A 23,622-nucleotide genomic window follows, 5' to 3' on the forward strand; every position below is an offset into this window, starting at 1 on the left:
AGGGTGGGAATTATGCAGTTTGTATATATCTGTATTCCTCACAGTTTCCTGTGTATTAGAAATTCATTATTTTTGGTGCTTATTTAGTTTGTTGAATGAATGCAAGAAAGAAAATACATGCATCTTATTGAGGTGTCAGCCCTTAGCAGATTCACTACAGATGTTTCTGTGTTAATTCATTTGATAAATATTTATTACATACCTACTATGTTCCAGACACTGTAATGTCCTATGGGAATTCGTCAATGAACCAGTCCAAAATCCATGTCATCATGGAAAGCAGTTACCACTTAACTTCCCAGGATATTTTACAGTGATTTGTTTGGAAGACAGGAGTTTTGTAGCACAGCCCCTCAAGCTTTTGAAAGCAACTGCAGTATTAAGCTCCTGTCCTGTGACTTGTCATACCCAATTGCACATTTCCCTCATTCCTGAACTGCTTGTACCCTCCCTGTCTCTGATTCTTATGTTTGCTTTTGCCCAGACTTAATCTCTCCTGCTGTGTTGACTCAACATTTGACTCTGACCTGCCTCTGAGTCCACTGACACTACTTTCCCCTCACAGCCTAACGATTGGCATATTGCTCAAGCACTCCCAGGCATTCATGATCACCTTCACTTCTCCTGTCATTGTACTAACAGCTTGCTGTAACCTTGTCCTGCTGCTTGGCTCCACATAGGATATATATTGATTCACCAGTCATTCTGTGTATAAATGCAACTGTAATGCAATTTGTGCCAGTGGTAGACAGGTATAAACCAACCACTTCTTTACTGAGGACCCGGTGAGTGCCCAGCATGGTGCTAGGCAATGTGGAGAGAAACAAAGTAGTAACCATCTTCCTCCCCAACATGCAAATTTATAAAAATGTATCCTCTAGTTGAGGTACTGGTAAATAATTCGTACAAAGGAAATTAGTGAATGCATTATGACCTCTTTCTCCACTCCTTTTCTGCCTCATTTACCTCTACAGTCTAAGACTAGATTTGTAGCTCTTGGTCTGTAGCTTGAATTAAAAAATAATAGTTGTAGGAGAGTATATCTAGAATTCCATCATATTTATATTTAACTTCTATGAATTCAACTTTAAATGATCATTTAATTTAAATAAAATACTGTTAAATTATACACACATATGTATTTCCTCTTATGTACCATAATTGCTATCTAATACTTTATAAAGTATATGTAGTCACATATATGTTACTCTCCAGGATTGCATACCAAAATAATATTTGTCCCAGTGTTTCTATGGGCAATGTAAAAGAAGCATAAAAAAAAAATCAAGAGTAATTTTGACCAAATGTTATTTTAAACATTTTAATGGTTTTTGTTGTTGTTGTTGTTGTTTGTTGTTGTGGAGGTGAGAGGGAGGTCCAAGAGGGAGGGGATATATGTATAAATTCAATGTTATTTTTAACTTAAGGAATGCATTTCTAACATAACCCCATGTATAAAATGCTACTCTGAGTAAGCAGAACTGATAGAGATTAGAAAGGGGAGTAAAGCAAGTCACGTTGGAGTAACCAAAGTAAGGAGGGTACATATGCAGCCATTTTATTATTATTTTCCAATTTTTATGAAAGCATTTCCTAATCTAAAATGTCCAAATATTCATACAGTTTCCACGGGAAAAATGACTTCAGAAATTAGTTTCTAAAAATAAATCATTTGGTGTTTACAGCAAAGGCATTGAACTGTCACAGGTAAAGAATGAACTGCTTCCTCTTCAGCATATATATATGAAAGCTTATAAATAGTTGATAAGCCATCGGCTACCATGTAAAAGTGACATGTGCGTTTAGACTCATATAAATGCTAATGCTGCACCTACGCGGAGTTGGAGCTCAGAAGTTGGTTCCCAGCCTCAGGTGGACAACCTATCCGTCCACAGTCACAAAGCAAAGCAGTCTGCCCCCTCCCAGCACTCCAAAGTGGGGGCACAGGAGCAGGGTCGGCTGCAGCTTCACGCTGAAGAGTGCTAAGATTGCTGCTCTGGCTTGGGATCTCTCCAGATGCTTCAGGTGTTGTGAACAGAGACTTGTTTGGATTATGTGTTTCTCAGTTAGCCTAAATGCTAACAACAGATAAATGCAAACACATTGGGCAGTTGAGGCTTGTTCAAGACCATTCAATCCTCAACCCTCAGAAATGGCATTGTGTGGATTGCAATACAACTGAGTTGATTTGTGCTTGTGCTAGCAGTTCCTTTGTTACCTGTGGAAGATATATTGAAGAACCTGCACTCAAGCACTTTCAAGAAAGCAGTTATCCTGTTGCATTGGAGGTGAATGAGATGTGTTTTTTTGGTTACCTTTGTAATGATTATGTTCTTAATGATAATGCAACTGGAGACTTGAAGTTACTACAAAGTACATTAAGTGCAATCAAAAGTCAAAATTATCACTGCAATACTGGTAGTGGAAGTATTTTACAGTCTGTGGGTACAAGTGATGATTCTTATTTCTTACAGGATGACACACACTCTCTGCTTCAAAACGAATATCAGATGTATACTGCTCTTTGGCACAGGAGAAGGATACTCATGGGTAAAATATTTTGAACTTGTTTTGAACAGTCACTCATTGGATGAAAAATGCAAGAAGAAAAATTTCAAGAAAAAATAGCAAAAAGAGAAGTGAAAAAATGACTGCAAGAATTAGAGTATCAAGTTAAAGCAGTATTGGAAAGTATGTCTCCAAGAAAGAGTTTACATTTGAAAGGTCTAGATCAGTCCCCCACAATAGAAATAGTTCCTGTTCAAGTAGCACTTCAAACCTTAGCATCACCAGAAAAAGATGAAGTACTATATACCTCAGAAGACGTAAGATTAAAAATTCCAGTGGCATGCACCCCAATGTTCATTGTAGCACTATTTACAATACCCAGGTCATGGAAGCATCCTGGATGCCCATTGGCAGATGAATGGATGAAGAAGATGTGGTACATATATACAATGGAATATTTCTCACCCACAAAAAGGAATGAAACTGGGTCATTTGTAGAGACGTGGATGGACCTAGAGACTGTCATACAGAGTGAAGTAAGTCAGAAAAAGAAAAACAAATATTGTATATTAATGTATATATGTGGAATCTAGAAAAATTTTACAGATGGACCAGTTTGCAAGAAAGAAATAGAGACACAGATGTAGAGAACAAATGTATGGACACCAACGGGGGTAGTGGTGGTGGTGGGATGAATTGGGATACTGAGACTGACATATACACACTAATATGTATAGAATAGATAACTAACAGGAACGTGCTGGATTAAAAAAATAAATAAATAAAATAAAATTTTTAAAAAGACCAGTGATTCCTCCATTAAATGAATGCCAATCGTAACTCTTGGTGTAACAGGATTGAGAAATTTTGGAAATACTTGCTATATGAATGATGTTCTTCAAGTATTGAGTCATTTACTTATTTTTTGGCAACATTTTTCCAACTTGATCTGAACCGATGGCTGGCTGTGACAGTTAGTGATAAAACAAGATCATCTTAAAGGCATCCTCCAGTCACAGATACAGTATATCAAATGAATGAATGCCAAGAAAAAGAAACAGGCTTTGTTTGCTCCAGACATCCAAGTTTATCATCAGGACTAAGTGGTGGAGCATCAAAGAGTAGAAAGATAGAACTTACTGAGCCAAGGTAGCCAAGTTCATAATACACTTCTCTCTGTCATTAATTGCATACTTTGTTCCAAGTTATGTGGTCTGGAAAGTGGGCCTTGGTCACACCATTTGCTATGCTACACTCAGTATGGAGATTAATACCTGATTTTCGTGGTTATGCCTAACAAGATGCTCGAGAATTTATTTGTGAGCTTTTGGATAAAATACAGCATGAACTAGAGACAACTGATACCAGGATACCATCTCTTATTCCCACTTCTCAAAGGAAACTTATCAATCAGTTTATGGATGTTGTGAATAACATTTTTCATAGAAAAATTCTTAGGTTACATGTCTCGCATGTGACAACAAATCAAGTATCATAGCACCTTTCTGGGACTTGTCACTGGAATTTCCAGAAAGATACCAATGCAATGGAAAAGATACTACTTCCCAGCCGTGTCTGGTTACTAAAATGTTTGCCAAATTCACAAAAACTGAAGCTTCAGAAGGAAAAATCTTTATATGTGACCAGTGTAATTCAAAGCATAGAAAGTTTTCCTCAAAACCAGTTATACTCACAGAAGCCCCCAAACAGCTTATGATTTTCCACCTACCTCAGTTTCTCAGATTACATCTCAAACGATTCAGGTGATCAGGACATAATAATTGAGAGAAGATTGGTGTTCATGTTGGCTTTGAAGAAATCTTAAACATGGAGCCATATTGCTGCAGGGAATCTCTGAAATGTCACAGACCAGAATGTTTTATTCATTATTTACCTGCTGTAGTAATGCACCACGGGAAAGGATTTGGCTCAGGACATTACACTGCCTAGTGTTATAATTCCGAAGGAGGTTTCTGAGTACACTGCAATGATTCCAAGCTAAACATGTGCACTATGGATGAAATATGTAGGGCCCAAGCTTATATTTTGTTTTATTCCCAGAAAGTTACTGAGAATGGACAGTCTAAACCCCTGTCTGGTAGACAACATCACAAAGAAATTGATACCTCTTCTAATGAAATCCTTAGCTGACCCAAAGACAGTGGGGCTTTCTTCATTGTTTTTATTTTCTTACTAATCAGTGCACACTATGTTTACACATTTTGTATCTAACTACAGTAAATCTCCTTTTTTACAAAGAAAAATTAGCATAAGTATATGTATATCAATGACAGTAGGTAACTAAACATTTTCAACTACCTGGGAGTTTTTATTTATTTATTTTTTAACATCTTTATTGGAGTATAATTGTTTTACAATGGTGTGTTAGTTTCTGCTTTATAACAAAGTGAATCAGTTATACATATACATATGTTCCCATATCTCTTCCCTTTTGCGTTTCCCTCCCTCCCACCCTCCCTATCCCAACCCTCTGTGTGGTCACAACGAACCAAGCTGATCTCCCTGTGCCATGCGGCTGCTTCCCACTAGCTATCCACCCTACGTTTAATATTGTCCATGTCCATGCCACTTTCTCACTTTGTCACAGCTTACCCTTCCGCCTCCCCATATCCTCAAGTCCATGCTCTAGTAGGTCTGTGTCTTTATTCCTGTCCTATTCCTAGGCTCTTCATGATATTTTTTTTTCTTAGATTCCATATATATGTGTTAGCAAATGGTATTTGTTATTCTCCTTCTGACTTACTTCACATTGTATGACAGACTCCAGATCCATCCACCTCACTAAAAATAACTCAATTTCGTTTCTTTTTATGGCTAAGTAATATTCCATTGTATATATATGCCAAACCTTCTTTATCCATTCGTCTGTTGATGGACACTTAGGTGGCTTCCATTTCCTGGATATTGTAAACAGAGCTGCAATAAACATTTTGGTACATGACACTTTTTGAAGTATGGTTTTCTCAGGGTATATGCCCAGTAGTGGGATTGCTGGGTCGTATGGTAGTTCTATTTGTAGTTTTGTTAGGAAATCCATACTGTACTTCACAGTGGCTGTATCAATTTACATTGCCACCACCAGTGCAAGAGTGATCCCTTTTCTCCACACCCCCTGCAGCATTTATTCTTTCTAGATTTTTTAATGATGGCCATCCTGACCAGTGTGAGATGATATCTCATTGTAGTTTTGAGTTGCATTTCCCTAATGATTAATGATGGTGAGCATTATTTCATGTGTCTGTTGGCAATCTGTAAATCTTCTTTGCAGAAATGTCTATTTAGGTCTTCGGCCCATTTTTGGATTGGGTTGTTTGTTTTATTTTCTTATTGAGCTGCATGAGCTGCTTGTAAATTTTGGAGATTAACCCTTTGTCACTTGCTTCATTTTGCAAATATTTTCTCCCATTCTGAGGGTTGTGTTTTGGTCTTGTTTATGGTTTCCTTTGCTGTGCAAAATATTTTAAGTTTCATTAGGTCCCGTTTGTTTATTATTGTTATTTTTATTTCCATTTCTCTAGCAGGTGGGTCAAAAAGGATCTTGCTGTGGTTTATGTCATAGTGTTCTGCCTATGTTTTCCTCTAAGAGTTTTATAGTGTCTGGCCTTACATATAGGTCTTTAATCCATTTTGAGTTTATTTTTGTGTATGGTGTTAGGAAGTGTTCTAATTTCATAATTTTAAATGTACTGTCCAGTTTTCCAAGAAACACTTATTAAAGAGGCTGTCCTTTCTCCACTGTACATTCTTGCCTCCTTTATCAAAGATAAGGTGACCATATGTGCATGGGTTTATCTCTGGGCTTTCTATCCTGGTCCATTGATCTATGTTTCTCTTTTTGTGCCAGTACCATACTGTCTTGATTACTGTAACTTTGTAATATAGTCTGAAGTCAGTGAGCCTGATTCCTCCAGCTCCATTTTTCATTCTCAAGATTGCTTTGGCTATTCGGGTTCTTTTGTGTTTCCATACATATTGTGATTTTTTTCTTGTTCTAATTCTGTAAAAAATGTCAGTGTTATTTTGATAGGTATTGCATTGAATCTGTAGATTGCTTTTGGTAGTAAAGTCATTTTCACAATATTGATTCTTCCAATTCAAGAACATGGTATATCTCTCCATTTATTTGTATCATCTTTAATTTCTTTCATCAGTGTCATAATTTTCTGCATACATAATTTTCTGCATACATTGTCTCCTTAGGTAGGATTATTCCTAGATATTTTATTCTTTTTGTTGCAATGGTAAATGAGAGTGTGTTCTTAATTTCACTTTCAGATTTTTCATCCTTAGTGTATAAGTATGCCAGAGATTTCTGTGCATTAATTTTGTACCCTGCTACTTTAGCCAATTCATTGATTAGCTCTGGTACTTTTCTCGTAACATCTTTAAGATTCTCTATGTATAATATCATGTCATCTGCAAACAGTGACAGCTTTACTTCTTCTTTTCCAATTTGATTTCCTTTTATTTCTCTTTCTTCTCTGATTACTGTGGCTAGAACATCCAAAACTATGTTGAATACGAGTGGTGAGAGTGGGAAACCTTGTCTTGTTCCTGATCTTAGTGGAAATCGTTTCAATTATTCACCACTAAGGACAATGTTGGCTTTGGGTTTGTCATATATGGCCTTTATTATGTTGAGGAAAGTTCCCTCTATGCCTACTTTCTGGAGAGTTTTTATCATAAATGGCTGTTGAATTTTGTCAAAAGCTTTCTCTGCATCTATTGAGATGATTATATGGTTTTTCTCCTTCAATTTGTTCATATGGTGTATCACATCGATTGATTTGCATATATTGAAGAATCCTTTCATTCCTGGAATAAACCCCACTTGATCATGGAGTATGATCCTTTTAATGTGCTGTTGGATTCTGTTTGCTTGTATTTTGTTGAGGATTTTTGCATCTATGTTCATCAGTGATATTGGCCTGTAGTTTATTTTCTTTGTGACATCATTGTCTGGTTTTGGTATCAGGATGATGGTAGCCTCATAGAATGAGTTTGGGAGTGTTCCTCCCTCTGCTATATTTTGGAAGATTTTTGAGAAGGCTAGGTGTTAGCTCTCCCCAAAATGTTTGATATATTTCATCTGTGAAGCCATCTGGTCCTGGGCTTTTTTTTCCTGGAAGATCTTTAATGACAGTTTCAATTTCAGTGCTTGTGTTTGGTCTGTTCATATTTTCTATTTATTCCTGGTTCAGTCTCAGCAGGTTGTGCATTTTTAAGAATTTGTTAGTTTCTTCCACATTGTCCATTTTATTGGCATAGAGTTTCTTGTAGTAATCTCTCATGATCTTTTGTATTTCTGCAGTGTCAGTTGTCACTTCTCCTTTTTCATTTCTAATTCTGTTGATCTGAGTCTTCTCCCTTTTTTTTCTTGAGGAGTCTGGCTAATGGTTTACCTATTTTGTTTATCTTCTCAAAGAAACAGCTTTTAGTTTTTTAGTTTTTTTGAGCTTTGCTATCACTTCCTTCATTTCCTTTTCATTTATTTCTGATCTGCTCTTCATGGTTTCTTTCCTTCTGCTAAATGTGGGGTTTATTTTTTTTTGTTGTTGTTGTTCTTTCTCTAATTGCTTTAGGTGCAAGGTTAGGTTGTTTATTTGAAATGTTTCCTGTTTCTTATGGTAGGATTGTGTTGCTATAAACTTCCCTCTTAGAACTGCTTTTACTGATTCCCATAGGCTTTGGTTCGTGGTGTCTCCATTTTCATTTGTTTCTAGGTATTTTTTGATTTCTTCAGTGATCACTTCATTATTAAGTAGTGTATTGTTTAGCATCCATGTGTTTGTATTTTTTACAGATCTTTTCCTGTAATTGATATCTAGTCTCATAGCATTGTGTTCAGAAAAAATCCTTGATATGATTTCAATTTTCTTAAATTTACCAAAGCTAGATTTGTGACCCAATATATCATCTATCCTGGAGAATGTTCCAGGAGCACTTGAGAAAAATGAGTATTCTGTTGTTTTTGGATAGAATGCCCTATAAATATCAATTAAGTCCATCATGCTTAATGTATTATTTAAAGCTTGTTTTTCCTTATTTATTTTATTTTTGGATGATCTGTCCATTGGTGAAAGTGGGGTGTCAAAATCCCCTACTGTGATTGTGTTACTGTCGATTTCCCCTTTTATGGCTGTTAATATTTGCTTTATGTATTGAACTGCTTCTATGTTGGATGCATAAATATTTACAATTGTTATGTCTTCTTCTTGGCTCAATCCCTTGGTCATTATGTAGTTTCGTACTTTGTCTCTTGTAATAGACTTTATTTTAAAGTCTAGTTTTTCTGATATGAGAATTGCTACTCTAGCTTTTTCCTGATTTCCAATTGCATGGAATATCTTTTTCCATCCCCTCACTTTCAGTCTGTATGTGTCCCTAGGTCTGAAGTGGGTCTCTTGTGGACAGCATATGTACGCATCTTGTTTTTGTATCCATTCAGCCAGTTTGTTTCTTTTCTTGGGAGCATTTAATCCATTTACATTTAAGGTAATTATTGATATGTATGTTCTGTTTCCCATTTTCTTAATTGTTTTGGGTTTTTTACTGTAGGTCTTTTCCTTACTTGTGTTTCTTGCCTAGAAAAGTTCGTTTAGCATTTGTTGTAAAGCTGGTTTGTTGGTGCTGAACTCTCTCAGCTTTTTCTTGTCTGTAAAGGTTTTAATTTCTCCATCAAATCTGAATGAGATGCTTGCTGGGTAGAGAAATCTTGGTTGTAGGTTTTTCTCCTTCCTCACTTTAAATATGTCCTGCCACTCCCTTCTGGATTGCAGAGCTTCTGCTAAATGATTAGCTGTTTACCTTATGGGGATTCCCTTGTGTGTTATTTTTTTTGTTTTTCCCTTCCTGCTTTTAATATATTTTCTTTGTATTTAATTTTTGATAGTTTGATTAATATGTGTTTTGGGGTGGTTTTCCTTGGATTTATCCTGTATGGGACTCTGTGTGCTTCCTGGACTTCATTTACTGTTTCCTTTCCCATATTAGGGAAGTTTTCACCTATAATCTCTTCAAATATTTTCTCACTCCCTTTCTTTTTCCCTTCTTTTTCTGGGACCCTTATAATTAGTATGTTGGTGCGTTTAATGTTGTCCCAGAGGCCTCTGAGACTGTCCTCAGTTTTTTTCATTCAGTTTTCTTTATTCTGCTCTGCAGTAGTCATTTCCACTATTTTATCTTCCAGGTCACTTATCCATTCTTCTGCCTCAGTTATTCTGCTATTGATCCCTTCTAGAGTACTTTTAATTTCATTTATTGTGTGTTCATCATTGCTTCTTTCCTCTTTAGTTCTTCTAGGTCCTTGTTAACGGTTTCTTGCATTTTCTCTATTCTATTTCCAAGATTTTGGATCATCTTTACTATAATTATTATGAATTTTTTTCAGGTAGACTGCCTATTTCCTCTTCATTTGTTAGATCTGCTCGGTTTTTACATTGCTCCTTCATCTGCTTTGTGTTTTTCTGTCTTCTCATTTTGCTTATCTTACTGTGTTTGAGGTCTCCTTTTTGCAGGCTGCAGATTTATTGTTCCCGTAGCTTTTTTTTTTTGTCTGCCCCCAATGGCTAAGGTTGGTTCAGTGGGTTGTGTAGGTTTCCTGGTGGAGGGGACTGTTGCCTGTGTTCTTGTGGATGAGGCAGGATCTTGTATTTCTGGTGGGCAGGTCCACATCAGGTGGTGTGTTTTGGGGTGTCTGTAGCCTTTTAGGCAGCCTCTCTGCTAATAGGTGGTGTTGTGTTCCTGTCTTGCTAGTTGTTTGAAATAGGGTGTCTAGCACTGTAGCTTGCTGGTCGTTGAGTGAAGCTGGGTGTTGGCATTGAGATGGAGATCTCTGGGAGATTTATACTCTTTGATATTTTTTGGAGCTGGGAGGTATTTTGTGAACGATTTTCCTGAAGTTGGCTCTCCCACGTCAGAGGCACAGCACTGACTCCTTGCTGGATCACAAAGAGCCTTTCATCCACATGGCTCAGAATAAAAGTGAGAAAGAATAAAAAGAAAGAATGATGATAAAATACAGTAGGATAAAATAAAATAAAGTTTTTAAAATAAACAATAATTATTAAGAAAAATTTTAGATATTCCCTGATGGTGCAGTGGTTGAGAGTCCACCTGCCAATGCAGGGGATGTGGGTTCATGCCCTGGTCCGGGAGGATCCCACTTGCCACAGAGCGCCTGGGACTGTGATCCTTGGCCACTCATCCTGTGCATCCAGAGCCTGTGCTCTACAATGGGAGAGGCCCTAACAGTGACAGGCCCCCGTACAGCAAAAAACAAACAAACAAACAAACAAAAAAACCCCAACAACAACAAAAAAACGGACTGTCAGAACCCTAGGACAAAAGGTGAAAGCATAGCTATACAGACAAAGTTTCACAGAGAAACATACACATACACACTCACCAAAAAAGGAAGAAATAATATATCTTGCTCCCAATGTCAACTTCCTCAATTTGGGATGATTCATTGTCTATTCAGGTATTCCACAGATGCAGGGTACATCAAGTTTTTTGTGGACCTTTAATCCACTGCTTCTGAGGCTGCTGGGAGAAATGTCACTTTGTCTTCTTTGTTTGCACAGCTCCCAGGGTTCAGCTTTGGAGTTGAACCTGCCTCTGTGTCCAAAAAGAAATTATTAAGAAAAAAAAATGTAAACAGGTGCGTGAGGGCATCTGTTCTTCACTCAGACAGGGTGGGGTTAAAGGAGCAGCTGATTCGGGTGCTCTGTCTCACTCAGGCCAGGGGAGGGAAGCATACTTATGTGGGGAGAGCCTGCGGCGGCAGAGGCCAGCGTGACGTAGCACCAGCCTGAGGCTCATTGTGTGTTCTCTCGGGGAGGTTGTCCCTGGATCACGGGACCCTTGCAGTGGCGGGCTGTAGAAGCTCCCTTGAGGAGAGGTGTGGATAGTGACCTGTGTTTGCACACAGGTTTCTTGGTGGCAGCAGCAGCAGCCTTAGAGTCTCACGCCCGTCTCTGTGGTCTGCTCTGATAGCTGCGGCTCACGCCCATCTCTGGAGCTCCTTTAAATGGCTTTCTTAATCCCCTCTCCTTGCACACCAGGGAACAAAGAGGGAAGAAAAGGTCTCTTGCCTCTTCGGCAGGTCCAGACTTTTTCCCAGACTTTTTCCCAGACTCCCTTCCGGCTAGCAGTGGTGCACTAACCCCTTCAGGCTGTGTTCACGCTGCCAACCCCAGTCTTCTCCCTGGGATCCGACCGAAGTCTGAGCCTCAGCTCCCAGCCCCTGCCCGCCCCGGCGGGTGAGCAAACAAGCCTCTCGGGCTGGTGAATGCTGGTCGGCACTGATACTCTGTGTGGGAATCTCTCCACTTTGCCCTCCACAACCCTGTTGCTGTGATCTCCTCCATGTATCCGAAGCTTTCCCCCTCTGCCACCCGCAGTCCCTGCTTGTGAAGGGGCTTCTAGTGTGTGGAAACCTTTCCTCCTTCATGGCTCCCTCCCACTGGTGCAGGTCCCATCCCTATTCTTTTGTCTCTGTTTTTTCTTTTGCCCTACCCAGGTACGTGGGGGAGTTTCTGGCCTTTTGGGAGGTGTGACGTTTTCTGTCAGCACTCAGTAGGTGTTCTGTAGGAGCAGTTCCACGTGTAGATGTATTTCTGGTGTATCTGTGGGGAGGAAGTTGATCTCCGTGTCCTACTCCTTCACCATCTTCTCTCGAAACCTCTACCTGGGAGTTTTAAACATTTAGTGCTTGCCTCAGACTGGTGTTACCTCTTTTATACGTTGATGTCTTAATTGGCTCACATCATGAATTTGTGCAGTCTTCTACTCAAGAATTTTAAGTGGCATCATTTTATATATTTCTTATTTATCTTTTGTAACTATCTTCTATACAAATTCTTATTAGACAGAATATTAGCCTTTCTTCACTAATAGTCTTACCAAAAACAAGGCATTTATTTCAGATTTGTATATTGGAAGTTACGTTTGCCCCCTGAAGGGAGTTAAACTACTACAAAGTAAAATGTCAAGGTGTCATCTAAATACTCATTGATCACACTTATTAATATTCCTGAGGCTTTGTGTGTTACAGGGCTCAGAATAGACATTACTTTGGTTAATGGAACTTCCTTTTCCAAAAATTTATTAACTTTTATAATTGTTCTTTACTTGGTCTAGTCAAACTGCATACAAATGAAGATGACAGCTTTATAAGTATTAGGTTGAAAAAGACCTGTATTAGGAAATTTTCCTTAAATTTTAGAGAACAAGTCATCTGGGGAAGCTGATCTTGAAGCTCAATGAGAATTTATCACTGAACAAGGTGATTCATGCCAAAAATACAGTTTGAGTATTAAACGGCTAAGGTTTAAAATAATTCATCTATTAAATACCTATACAAGTTGTTACTTCAACTGTTAACAAAATTATACCCCATTAAAGATTTATGTGGTCAAGATAAAAAAACAAAAAAAACCCCCTAAATTTGTTATCCAAAACTATTTACGTAGGTATTACACTCTTTTGGCACTGATTCTCTCTAGCTCTGGTATTAACCTGGGTTAATAAACTAAAAATGTGTACTGGGGGATATAAGAAATATTGATTTTTCAAGTTTTCTTATTAGTAAGGTGATAGATGACACAACTTTTAATTATATTCTTTATGTCACATCAACTCCCAGAACATATATTTTATCTTCCTGCCATTCATTTTTTAAATGGACATATATTTTATCTTCCTGTATTCATTTTTTAAAATTTTGACAAAATATTTCAATTATAGCAAATATTTAATTGACAAGAATTCCTTTCCTATCTAATTGGTTTACCTTTCTGTATGACTCATTTGCATCTATATGTACACAGCTGGAAAGTGAAGTGAATTCAGTTTCATTTGATCAATGTAAACAAAGTGTGTCATTTGGGGAAAAATCATGTAAACAAGCAAATCATTCTGTCAAGGGTCTCAGTCATTATTCATGGTGGGATGTATGGAGCTCACATACATATAGTAAGATCAGTTGAAATGACATGGCAAATACCTGTGGGCATATTTTCACAAAAATTTCTCCATCATTCAGTTTCATACTACACACTGGAGAAAAGGAAACTATTCACTGTTGATGTCAGAAAAATTAAAGTTTACAAACATTCTTATTTTTTTCTACTGTGTGTTTTTGCTTTGTGGTTACCATAAGGCTTACATAAAACTTCTTATTGGTATAATATTCAATTTTTAGATGATAATGACATAACTTCAATCACATTAAAAAGTTTATCCTTTTATTCCTCCCTCATATATTTTATGTTTCTGGTGCCACAATGACCTGTCATTATATTGTATATCCATTAACAAATTATTGTAGCTATAGTTATTTGTAATTCTTATGTCCTTTAATCTTTATACTAGAGTGAAAAAGATTAACACACTACAATATCACAATATTAAAATATTCTGAATTTGACTTTATAATTTAAATCTTACCTGTGTGTTTGATATCATATGTTTTCATCTTACTAAATAGCACCCTTTCATTTCAGCTTAAAGAACTCCTTTTAGCATTTCTTATGAGACAGGTCTAGTAGTGATGACCTCCTTCAGCTTTGGTTTGTCTGGGAAAGTCTTTATCTCTCCCCCATTACTGAAGGACAACTTTGCCAGGTAAAGTATTCTTGGTTGGCAGGTTTTGTTTTTGCTTTCTTTTATCAATTTGAATATATAATTTTACTCTCTCCTGGCCTTCAAAGTTTCTGCTAAGAAATCCACTAATAGCCTTATGAGGGTTTTCTTCTATATGAAGACCCTTTTTTTCTCTCTTTTTTAACTTACACGGTTTTATTATATGTGTTTTGTAATACATTTTTGTTGTTCTTTAAGCATTTTAATGAGGTTTTAAAAGCATCCGTTTTATTTTGAAATAAATGCACACAGAAAAATATGACAGTAATGTACCCACAATTTAGGAATTAATATTTTACCATATTTCCTTTATTTTTTTCATGTTCCTAAATTGTTTTCTTTACTTTTTTTTAATAGAAGGTTACAGATACAGTTGCAGTCCCCTTTCCATCCTGTACTTTTAAGAAGCATACATATTTCTCACATACAAATTGGTGTCTTCCCTGCCCTCCCATTCTTTCTCACATATTCATACAACATTGTACTGATTTTTGTTTTTATGAGTTACAAAAATGACTTCACACATACATATCTTCCAGAAACTTGCTTTTTCACTCAACTTTATCTCTGAAATTTATTCGTGTCAATACATGTAAATCCAGTCCCTTTGTTCTAATTTCTGTACAGTGCCCAGTCAAATGGAAATACATTCTTCATCCATACAGTCCCCACTGAAGGATATATGAGTGGTTACCCGTTTCATGCTGCTGCCAGTGCTGCAATGGCCACCATCCTTGGGTGGAGAATACCATTTTGAGTTAATTATTTTAGGAAACGTAAGAGCTTCATTCATGAACTTGGATGACCATATCTCCACTCAGACTTGGGATGTTCTCAGCTATTATTTCTTTTAATAAGCTTTCTGCTCCTTTCCCCCTTTATTCTCCTTCTGAAACTCCAGTAATGTGTATAATGTTTCCTTTAGTGGTATCCCGCAGCTCACAAAGGTTTTCTTCACTTTTTTTCTTTCTTTTTTTCTTTGTTCTCCTCTTGAGACAGAAAGACAGGAGTGTAGCCATCTTAGAAAAGAACCGAGGAGTGACCTTGAACAAACAAGCTTAACAAACTCAGCGAAACAAAGCACGTGAAGTCTTGGGTGTTTGAGACAACACCAGATATCCAAAGGGGTAAAACATTATCTCTGTTCCTTTGGTTTATGTACAAAGTTTCCAAAGGACAAAAGTGAGACTATAAATCCACCACATAGCAGAATCACCAAACTCTCAGTTCCCTGAAAGATATAGATGAAGACCTGACACACACTCCTACATATTTTTGTTAGTTTGTTTGTTTTGTTTTGTTTCTTTTGTAGGGAGCAGACCCACAGCAGATGAAAACTCCTGATTGCAAGCACATAGACCTCAGACATGTTGAAACCAGAAGGTTGATGATGTTCAAAGCTTCACTTTGATGCCAACCAGTCTGAGAATTGAGCACAAGCTGGTCAGATACCCTGTAGCCCTCTCCCTCACACTGCCTTTAAAATACTTCCCTGAAAGTCTTCAAGGAGTTGGCACCCTTTCACATTCTCTTTCCCTTGTGCACAAGTTATCCTTTCAATAAAAAGTATTGTTTGCCTAAAAATATTGTGGGAGCAATATTTATTTCTATGGTATTTCTGTTCAAAACTCTGGAAAAGGCCTGGTAACATTTCTTGGCAAGCCAGTCTGTAGGGACAGCTGTTCTGGGACACCCATTTTTTTTGGTGGGGGGGCAGACTCCAGGGGTCTTGGACGAGAAGGCTTCTTTTCATAGCATAGGACAAGCAGGCACCTGAAGCTCTTCTGTTTCAGCATCCTTGAAGCTGGTAAGTCCCTTTTGTGGCTCTCAGTTTTTGTTCATCTACAATGGGCAAACATAACTTTTCCCTTTATATCTCCCTTTCTCTCTATCTACCTTTCTCTTGAGAAGGAAACATCCTCCTTCTGTTCTGTTGATGTCTGGTTTGCTCTTCCAAAACCTGAAAATCCTAGACTGATCCTCTTGTATTGGGTGCAGCTGGGAATTGATTTCCCTTTGCATGCCTCTGTTGTTGTGGTGCACCCTGGAGGATTATGCTTGCTCTAATTACCTCTTTGAATCTCAATGGTATTTTTCTGAGTGGTGTTGGTTTTTTGGGGGAAAAGACTTTTGTGACATAAGTTGATGGAACCACAGAGGCTGCAGCCCCCTCTCAGCTCACTGTTATTTTTGGTTACTCTCCACCTGGGAACACACACTTTCTAAGCCATGGATTCCACTGATTTTTCTCTTTGTCCGTTTAATTGGGCATCTATGTGAACGTTATAAGATGGTTGAGTGATATAACATGGTAGTAAGCAGAAATTGGACATGGGCTAAAGTGTATATTGTTGAAAAATTGAAAGGGATTCAAGATCTGATAAAGGAGTACTCTCTTTGTAGTCTTTAGTGGCCTAGGGTTTGTTACAGCAACTCTATTGGAGAGTAATTTGGGACCACTTTCAGGCCTCCATATATTGAGACAGGAAATATAGAGGAATACATTCAACCTTGGGCTCTGTGTTAATTGGGCATCTTGCCCATAGGACATTGGCCTCTTGCCAAAGGCAGCTCTCAGATTCTGTCCAGCAGCTGCCTGAGCATTTTTGTCTCAGGGACTGTCCCGAGTGCTGGCCAGTGACTGGGCATCACTAACCCACTGCACTTTAAATTTTATGGTGAAGGAAACAGGGCTCTGGTCCTGGTCTGGTCTGGTCTGCCCTGATCTGTGAGATGTCTCTGGTAAGGGATGGATTCTCACTTGTAGTGGCTCAAGGGTATACTTCTCTACTAGGATGCCCTGACTGGAAATTTTCCTTTTTAGGGGGAAAGTTGCAGAACTTGGTCACCTGATTTTGAGCAGATTGCCACTTTAATTGGATTTTCTCTTCTGGGCTGTGGAGTCCCTTGGCCATCTGGCACCATCTGAGTGGTGACTGGGAAAATCCCCTATTAAGACTGAGGCTCATCTGTAACCCCTGTCTGAAACAGTAGGTAGGAAATCTTCCATTCTCATTGTGGGGAACAGCAACCCTGAGAGGTCATTAAGAACTGGTTTATCTAGTTCTGGTCTGTATGTTTCGGGCAATAGCAGGTCTGTGAAAGAACAACTGGAAATGAGAGCTCTATTCCATTTTGTAGTTGTTCCCTAGGATGTGTTTTACAAAATCTGCAAGATCTTTAGTTTTACTCCTATAAAGAAATATAAAGAAAGATATTTTAACACTGCATGGCCACAATATTATTTAGACTTCAGAGTGGAAAAAGAAAGAAAAATTAGAACTTGTTCTTTTTACACATGCAGTTAGAAAAACCTGTCTCGATAAAATACTTTTTTCAGACCCTGAGAGAACAAAAATATGCCTAGGAGAAAGCTTGAAGTTATGACTCTTAACATGGCCTTAAAAATACACACACAGCCCACATTGCCTGAGACTTCAACGTTGGGTTAACTAATAAAATTTCAAAACAGGAAAAAAAGGGAAAGAGGCTTTTTTTTTAACTCAAGTAAATAAATTTAACTTATTCCAACTGTTATTTGTGGTTTTGCATTAGCCAGGTGAATTGCCACGACACACAGTCATGATTCCCGATTTTTCCATTTGCATGTTGTTTTTTGTTTAAAAGAGGGACATGTTTGAAAAAGTTAAGGGAATTGTTGGACTTAACCCTTTGTTTTTGTCCTGCAGGAATTAAATTTTGTTTTTTGTGTGTATGTTTGCATTTGTAATGTAAGTGAGCTGGATATGGAAAACAAACTTATTTCTCAAATGAAGCTCCTTGGGGTGAATTCTCCAGAATTGGAGCACTTTCAGTCACAAGCCAATGAAATATAAAAAGATGATTTTCCTTTGTAATACGATGTGGCCATAATACTCCCTAGATTTAGGGAAAAGTTGTCTCTTAATGTTTCTTTAAACTATGGTACTATTATGCAATTATAAGTGTTTTCTTATAGAGAGGGAAATAGGATAAAATTTATAAATTAATAAGTTTTGTATTAAAATACCTGATTCATAAATAAGTTTTAAAATGAAGCTATGAGACCTTTGTCTATCTGGAAATATGTATGTTTATGTGTACATTATGAATATATGTCTTTATCTTTGGATAGTATTAACAAAATCAACTTGTGAGTGAACTCTATTTAATTGGCTTAAATAAAATTAAGCACTTACTAAACAAACATTTCTAAAAATCAACAGAAACCAACCAAAATAAACTTCTGGTTCATGTGATCTGGAGAATATTCAGTATTAACTTAATATCTGGTATTAAAGTTAGTTTAAATTTGTTAATTAATACAGACATTTCTCTATAGTCATCAATATTAAGTATAGTACTTCCATTGTATCTAGGTTTACTGAAAGACAATAATTTCATATTATATCTTTTGCAAAATTTGTCAGCAAGAAAATTAACTTGGTATGATGACATTGTCATAAGTAATCAAACAGATAAATGCAATAAAATCTTTTAGGTGAGCTATTTGGGAATAATTACATTTTAGTTTCTTTTAGATTCTTAGTAACTTGAAAATTTACAGTTTTGCTAAATTAACTTAAATAATGGGAATTAATTGAAGGTCTAAATCATTTTTAAAAGAGACAAAATCCTGGAACATTGGCTGCTAGAAAACTCTAAATTCACCTACTTTTCCCATATTATGAGAGAAAAGCTAAAGATGTTTGGGTTTATTAGACATATGTGCCACATTAAAAAGAGAAATTATTCAATGAAAAATATATTTTTTAGAGGTCATGGAGTATGTTCTTAAGTTTGATAATCAGGATATACTAGTATGACAAACAGTTGATATTGCTTGCTTCTTAGTTTTCACTACAGATTAAGTCTTTTTTAAGGGTTAAAATGATAATATATGTAATTAAACACCAAAATAAAAAGGGAAGCATTTTAGTTTTTATTTTTAACATCTTTGTTGGAATATAATTGCTTTACAATGGTGTGTTAGTTTCTTCTTTATAACAAAGTGCATCAGTTATATGTATACATATGTTCCCATATCTCTTCACTCTTGTGTCTCCCTCCCTCCAACCCTCCCTATCCCACCCCTCTATGTGGTCACAAAGCACTGAGTTGATCTCCCTGTGCAATGCGGTTGCTTCCCACTAGCTATCTATTTTACGTTTGGTAGTGTACATATGTCCATGCCACTCTCTCACTTTATCACAGCTTACCCTTCCCCCTCCCCATATCCTCAAGTCCATTCTCTAGTAGGTCTGTGTTTTTATTCCTGTCTTACCCCTAGGTTCTTCATGACCTTTTTTTTTTTTTTTTTTTTTTACTTAGATTCCACATATATGTGTTAGCATACGGTATTTGTTTTTCTCTTTCTGAGTCACTTCACTCTGTATGACAGACTCTATGTCCATTCACCTCACTACAAATAACTCAATTTCGTTTCTTTTTATGGCTGAGTAATATTCCATTATATATATGTGCCATATCTTCTTTATCCATTCATCCGATGATGGGCACTTAGGTTGCTTCCATCTCCTGGCTATGTAAATAGAGCTGCAGTGAACATTTTGGTACATGACTCTTTTTGAATTATGGTTTTCTCAGGGTATATGCCCAGTAGTGGGATTACTGGGTCATATGGTAGTTCTAATTGTAGTTTTTTAGGGAACCTCCATATTGTTTTCCATAGTGGCTGTATCAATTTACATTCCCACCAGCAGTGCAAGAATGTACGCTTTTCTCCACACGCTCTCCAGCATTTATTGTTTCTAGATTTTTTGATGATGGCCATTCTGACTGGTGTGAGATGATATCTCATTGTAGTTTTGATTTGCATTTCTCTAATGATTAATTATGTTGAGCATTCTTTCATGTGTTTGTTGTCAATCTGAATGTCTTCTTTGGAGATATGTCTATTTAGGGCTTCTGCTCAATTTTGGATTGGGTTGTTTGTTTTTTTGTTGTTGTTGTTGAGCTGCTTGTAAATCTTGGAGATTAATCCTTTGTCAGTTGCTTCATTTGCAAATATTTTCTCCCATTCTGAGGGTTGTCTTTTGGTCTCATTTATGGTTTCTTTTTCTGTGCAAAAGCTTTTAAGTTTCATTAGGTCCCATTTGTTTATTTTTGTTTTTATTTCCATTTCTCTAGGCGGTGAGTCAAAAAGGACCTTGCTGTGATTTATGTCATAGAAGTGGGATATATATTGTCAGTGATAGAATGTATGAAGAATGGAGATATCTTTGCTTTATGGAAAAAAAAAAGAGTGAGAGAGAATAATTTTGTCCTAGAGCTGGTTGTTTCTGGATGGGAAAAATAAGGTACAAACAAATTTGGATAAAGAAAGTGATGCAAGGTTTATTAAAAAAGAAACCTGAGAGCTTCCCTGGTGGCACAGTGGTTGAGAGACCACTTGTCGATGCAGGGGACATGGGTTTGTGCCCTGGTCTGGGAAGATCCCACATGTCGCAGAGTGGCTGGGACCGTGAGCCATGGCTGCTGTGCCTGTGTGTCCAGAGCCTGTGCTCTGCAACAGGAGAGGCCACAACAGTGAGAGGCCCACGTACCAAAAAAAAAAAAAAAAGAATTAAAATGAAAAAAAACAAGACTTTTGTGCATGGTCAAAGCTGTCTAAGATTAGATTAAATTTAATTAGGTAAATGAAATTTGTTATTAAAAGTAAGCTGGTACAAGACTAGAGTTTGGTTTCCTCTCTCTGTTAAGAGAACAAAGTTTTTCCTGGAATAGTGAATTGTTTTTTATAGCAGACTGTAAATTTCTTTACATTTTAAAGTCATCTGTAGTGATCTATTGTAATTTTCTGTATTTCCCTCCAAAGTCTTTTATTGTCACTTAGGTTAAATAAGTATTATTCCACAGTGAGCTAAGATACTATTTGACCAGGTGTTTTGAAATTTTTAATATTTCTGACAAACTTCCCAAGGATCAAAGTTTAGATGAAGTTTTTTTGATCTCTAACTAACTTTAGGATGTTTCAAAGGGCACTTGATGCACCTCAGAGAGAAACATTACATCAATTAGGATTATTTGATAAATTAAAAACTTGGAAAATGTCAAATAATGATAAATATTCTTAGGTTATATTGTATGGGTAAATGCCATTAATGTAGGTGTTCTAGAAATTATACAATGTTCCTTAAATTTGAATATGTCCTGTATAATATTATCAGTCATAATTCTAGTTATTTTCTTAAAATGTTATATGCCACAACAACTTAATTAAACTTCTTTTTCAGTTGCATGTAATCAGATCTTTAACCATGTCTTTCAAGTCTTTTGTCATTCATAGACAGTTATTATTTCACTCTAGTGCTTTGTAAAAATGCTTCATCTTTAAGAATATTCATAAAGACTTTTTAACAAGTACAGGTTTCTGATAATGTTCAAATCATATTGCTGAACTGGGTAAGAAATTAAACAGTTCCAACTGAAAGTTATCATTTTACTTCTAACCATACTTTTGACCATAATGTTCAGAATGAAAAGAAAATTTTCTAGTGATGTTGTCACAGAGTATAACTACCCATGACATGTATCACTTCTTGCTGTAAGTCTACTACTTGAAGAACATTTACAGTGTTTGTGTGACAATTTGGTATAATTAATAAAATGTATAGCCTATAAAATGTTTCCCCATTGGCATACATCTGTACTTGCTTGTTATGTCTAATTTGTTTTTCCCCAACATGGATAATTAGGCAAATATATATATATATAAATATATATATATAAATATATATATATATATATATATATATATATATATATATATATATATATATATATATATATATATATATATATATATATATATTACACGTGATGGACTCAGAACAGGGAACAAGCACACTGGCGCTGGGGGACAAATATTTTGCTTATCAATGCTTTCCATTCAAAGATATGCAAACAAAAAGCAGAAATGATATAGTAAATTTTCACATATCAATGTACAGGTAAGTTATTTTGTTTAACGAGGACTGCCTGTTTTGTGACATGTCAAATATATACTGTACATCTGCTTTAAACATTATGGGAAAAATACATATAAAACTCAAAATAGAGTAACTGTGATTCAGGCATCCAAAATAGAGCCAGATGATCATTGTGGATGTGATTTCAGGCACATTCTATATTCTTACGTTACTGAGAACTTGAATTTCTGAACCGTATCAGACTTAAGGTCACCACCAGTTGTTTTCAAAATTATATCAGTTAGCAGCTGGAAATGACAACCTTATGGCCTCAATGTAACTATAAAACTAGAAGTGACATCAAAACAGTGGTCCAACATACTGGGAGCAGAAACAAAGATGCTCATCTTGGAGACTTATGGTCCCCAAAAGCTATGGGATAAGTGGCAACCGTAACCTTCTTCTGTGTGCCCTGACTGCCTCAGTTCTCAGAATAAGTCAAAAGCAGCTATGCCAAGTACTACAGTTGGTTGAAATAGGGAATATATTTCAAAACAATGCATACACTTATAGGGAAACATTGGGCTCTGTTAGATAAAAAGACTGAATACCAAACTTGGATGCCAGTCTCAATGCTAAGTTGTACCATGAAAAACAATATTTGGTTGTGCCCTCAAACTAAGTGAGACTCAGGGGACACTCTAACCTGACACATAGTAAAGACTGTACAGAACAATATACAGTATATGGGAAAGGGAAAGTTCTGCTGGCAAGATAAGCTCAATGAAAAAGTTGTACTATCTGACTTTATTTGTAAAAACAAAACTTTTAATGTCAACAGGTTAAGAATCTGATGTAGCACTCAGCACACTGAAAGAATTTCTTTGCTGCAAGTGAATAAGACTTTTAACAACTTGTATGTGGAAGACATGATGTTCTTAGAAACTAGTTAATCTCCACATTTTTAAACCAGTCTAATGGAGGCTCAGTGGTCAGAAGAACAGTTAAAGTTATTAAACCAAGAAATGGAACAAGTACTGAACACATCTGTTCCAAAATACCACAAGGTCGAGCTTACAGTAGACCAAGGGGGAAAACAAAATTTGCTTGATTAAGGAATATGATAATGTTTGCAAAGGGTACTTTGGTGGCTTGGTTGCATATTTCACACCCAGGAGTCCACGTCACTGGGATTGGAGCTTAGCATCCTGACCATAGTGACTCTCATAATCATCTTTCTTCTTAGGTGTGGGTAAACACATTGCAAAAGTTGCTATCATGGGCTGGTCTGTAGAAAAACTCCCAGCAGATTTCAAACGCTCTGTAATATGATCCAGCACTCTCCTAACCCAAGCCATGTAGTTAGAGACTATTATGCCTCCCATCAGGAAGGGACAACAGCCCTGAGTCAGCTTTGAAGCAATTTCTGAAGATGGACCCTTACTCTTCAGCAACCCCTTAAGAATAAGGAGGCGTGAATTCTGAGGGGAAATGAGACAGGAAAACATGAGTGTAGCCATCTTGCAAAAGGACTGGA

The 23,622-nt window shown here is 36.8% G+C and overlaps 1 pseudogene; it reads left to right on the forward strand.

The window, feature by feature from the left end:
- The first annotated feature begins 2,075 nt into the window (after nucleotides 1-2,075).
- LOC132482551 (ubiquitin carboxyl-terminal hydrolase 44-like) lies at nucleotides 2,076-4,659 on the forward strand (annotated as a pseudogene).
- The last annotated feature ends 18,963 nt before the right edge of the window (nucleotides 4,660-23,622 follow it).

The sequence above is a fragment of the Mesoplodon densirostris genome, chromosome X (assembly GCF_025265405.1).
Source record: "Mesoplodon densirostris isolate mMesDen1 chromosome X, mMesDen1 primary haplotype, whole genome shotgun sequence".
NCBI lineage: Eukaryota > Metazoa > Chordata > Mammalia > Artiodactyla > Ziphiidae > Mesoplodon > Mesoplodon densirostris.